This window comes from Cervus canadensis, chromosome 30, assembly GCF_019320065.1.
Source record: "Cervus canadensis isolate Bull #8, Minnesota chromosome 30, ASM1932006v1, whole genome shotgun sequence".
NCBI classification, from domain to species: Eukaryota; Metazoa; Chordata; class Mammalia; order Artiodactyla; family Cervidae; genus Cervus; species Cervus canadensis.
Genome location: NC_057415.1, coordinates 28,060,327 through 28,064,334, shown reverse-complemented (window position 1 = coordinate 28,064,334; position 4,008 = coordinate 28,060,327).

Genomic DNA, 4,008 nt, shown 5'->3' with positions numbered 1-4,008 from the left:
AGAAACGAGACACAAAAGAAGAACCCACATTGTATGATTCCATTTATATGAAACACTAGCCAGACCACCAATCAGCTGTGACATGTCAGCATGTGCCTGGAGTGGGGAATGGGGAGAGGAGAAAGGAGGCAGAGATTAACTGAAAAAGAGACGTTCATAAAACTGTCAGAGGAGATGGAAATGTTCTGTGTCTTCATGGGGTGGGAGTTACACGGGTCAGTAGCCTGTACACTAGCAAGTGTAAGTTTCATTATATGCAAATTACACCTCAATGAAGTTGATTTTTTTTTAATTTCCTCATTCTTTCAGTCCTGTGCAATATTCTTTCAAAAAATGAAACAAGTTCCTTAGAGGGAAAGAGGTCGACACAATTACAGTGTTCTATCTGAAATCACTCCACAGTCCTGGAATTTAATTAATGGGGCAGGGGGAGGTGAATGCCAACTCTCACCACTGTCCAGTCCACTGCCTGAGACCCTGAGGACACCCTCTGTTCCCCTGACACGTAGCAACCAGGCCTAGCACCAATAGTGACAATTTCTTTCAGGAGGTCTGCCAACCTGTTATTCATATAGACCTACACTGCCAGGCCAGAATGCCCCAGGTGAGCGCTGAGACTAGGACCCCTTTGGGTAAACTGCATTATAAGGCTAGGGCCTCTACCTATGAAATCTACTGTTTTCATTACATAGCAAATGTTGTTGAAGACATTGTTCACTATTTCATCCCGTCCCCAGGACAGAGAAACATAAGAGAAATTCTTCTCTGATCTTAGTTGCAGGATTAAAGGAATCAACTGTGCTAAATTGCTTTTCACATATAAATATTAATACACATTGGTTGGTTTAGTCGCTAAGTCATGTTTGACTCTTGTGACCCCATGGGCTGTAGACTGCCAGGCTCTTCTGTCCATGGGATTCTCCAGACAAGAATACTGGAGTGGGTTGCCATTTCCTCCTCCAGGGATCTTCCCAACCCAGGAATCAAACCCAGGTCTCCCACTTTGCAGGCAGATTCTTTACCAACTGAGATACGATCAGCCCTTAATACATATTGAATTAGCCAAAAAGTTCATTCAGGTTCTTCTGGAAGATGGCATGGGAAAATTCAAACAAAATTTTTGGCCAACTCAATACTGATATGATTCCTTTTTTGAAATTATCTGTTTGGAAGTTAAGTATGTGACCCACCTCTAGCAAGAGTGCAAAAGTTTGAGGCACACATTTTACTCATTAACCTCACTCAGGGTTCCCATTTATTTCCCTGTCATTATTGTCCTTTTGCCTTAATTTCCTCAATTACACTTTTCAATAAACTTTATTTTAGAGAGGTTTAGGTTCACAGAAAAACTGAGCAGAAAGTAGAGGATTTCTATATATTCCCTTCCTCTACCCATGCAATCTCTCCTATTATCAATGTCACTCGCCAGACTGGTACTGTTATAATCTATGAACCTACACTGACACCAACTGACCTCAGTATTACCCAAAATCCATAGCTTACATTGGGGTCCACACTTAAGTTATATATTCTGTGAGCTTGGACAAATGTGTATCCACCATTATAGTATCACATAGAATAGTTTCAGTGACTTGTATTCCATCATTTAATCCCTTCCCCCACCCCTAGCCCCTAGCCCTTAGTAACCACTAAATTTTTACTGTTCTCATAGTTTTACCTTTTCCAGAATGTCATATGGTTAGAGCTATACAGTATGTAGCCTTTCTGATTGGCTTCTTTCACTTAGTAATATGCATTTAAAGCCTTTTTCAAAAAGGCTTGATAGCTCATTTCTTTTTAGCAATGAATAATATTTTATTGTCTGGATATATTATAGTTTATCCATTCACCTACTGAAGGATATCTTGGTTGTTCCAAGTTTTGGAAATTATGAATAAAATTGCCATCTGTGTGCAGGTTTCTGTGTGGACATATGGTTTCAAGTCCTCTGGCTAAATATCAAGGAGTGCAATTGCTGGACTGTATGGTAAGAGTATATTTAGTTTTGTAAGAAACCTCCAAACTGTCTTCTAAAAGGACTGTACCATTTTGCATTCCCATCAGCAATAAACAAGAGTTCCTACTGCTCTACGTCTTAGCCAGCATTTGATGTTATCAGTCGTTTGGATTTTAGCCATTCTAAAAAGTGTGTCTAGTAAGAAGGTCTTAACAATCTGGATAACCACAATGGTGTAGTCACTCACCTAGAGTCAGACATCCTGGAGTGTGAAGTCAACTGGGTCTTAGGAAAAATTACTATGAACAAAGCTACTAGAGGTGATGGAATTCCAGCTAAGCTATTTCAAATCCTAAAAGATGATGCTGTGAAAGTGCTGCACTCAATATGCCAACAAATTTCGAAAACTCAGCAGTGGCCACAGGACTGAAAAGGTCAGTTTTCATTCCAACCCCAAAAAAGGGCAATGCCAAAGAATGTTCAAACTACCATGCAATTGCATTCATTTCACATGCTAGCAAGGTTATACTCAAAATCCTTCAAGCTAGGCTTCAGCAGTACATGAACTGAGAGCCTCCAGATGTACAAGCTGGATTTAGAAAAGGTAGAGGGAGCTGCCAACATTTGCTGGGTCACAGAAAAAGCAAGGGAATTCCAGAAATACATTTACTTCTTCTTCATTGACTACACTAAAGCCTTTTACTGTGTGGATCACCACAAACTGTGGAAAATTCTTAAAGAGATGGGAATACCAGACCACCTTACCTGCCTCGTAAGAAACCTGTATGAAGGTCAAGAAGCAACAGTTATAACTGGACATGGAAAAATGGACTGGAACAACTCTAGGAAAGGAGTATGACAGGGTTGTGTATTGTCACCTGCTTAATTAACTTATATGCAGAGTGTATCATTCAAAATGTCAGGCTGGGTAAACAGAAGCTGGAATCAAGATTGCTGGGAGAAATATCAACAACCTCAGATATGTAGATGATGCCACTCTAATGGCAGAAAAGACCTTGATGCTGGGAAAGATTGAAGGCAGGAGGAGAAGGGGACAACAGAAGATGAGATAGTTGTATTGCATCACCGACTCGATGGACATGAGTTTGAGCAAGCTCTGGGAGTTGGTGATGGACAGGGAGGCCTGGCATGCTGCAGTCCATGGGGTTGCAAAGAGTCGGACACGACTGAGCAACTGAACTGAACTGAATGGCAGAAAGCAAAGAGGAAATAAAAAGCCTTCTTGATGAGAGTGAAAGATGAGAGTAAAAAAAACTGTCTTAAAACTCAACATTCAAAAATCTAAGATCATGGTATCTGGTCCCATTACTTCATGGCAACTAGATGGGGAAAAAGTGGAAGCAGTGACAGATTTTCTTCTCTTGGGCTCCAAAATCACTGTGGATGTTGACTGCAGCCATGAAATTAAAAGACGCCTGCTCCCTTGAAGAAAATCTAGGGCAAACCTAGACAGAGTATTAAAAAGCAGAGACACCACTTTGCCAGCAAAGGTCTGTATAGTCAAAGCTACGGTTTTTCCAGTAGTCATGTATGGATGTGAGAATTGGACCATAGAGAGGCTGAGCACTGAAGAATTCATGCTTTCGAATTGTGTTCTGAAGAAGACACTTGAGAGCCCCTTGGACAGCAAGGAGATCAAACCAGTCAATCCTAAAGGAAATCAGTCCTGATTATTCATTGGAAGGACTGATGCTGAAGCTCCAATACTTTGGCCACCTGATGCGAACAGCCAGCTCACTGGAAAAGACCCTGGTGCTGGGAATGAGAGAGGGCAGGAGGAGAAGGGGGCAATAGAGGAAGAGATGGTTGGATGGTATCACCGAGTCAATAGACATGAGTTAAGCAAACTTCAGGAGGCAGTGAAGGGATAGGGAAACCTGAGATACTGCAGTCCATGGGGTCTCAAAGAGTCAGGCACGACTTAGGGACTGAAGAAAAATAAGTGCATAGTGGTACCATGTTGTTTTAATTTGCATTTCCCTAATGACATGTGATGTTGAGCATCTTTTCATACAGTGTCTGACATCTGT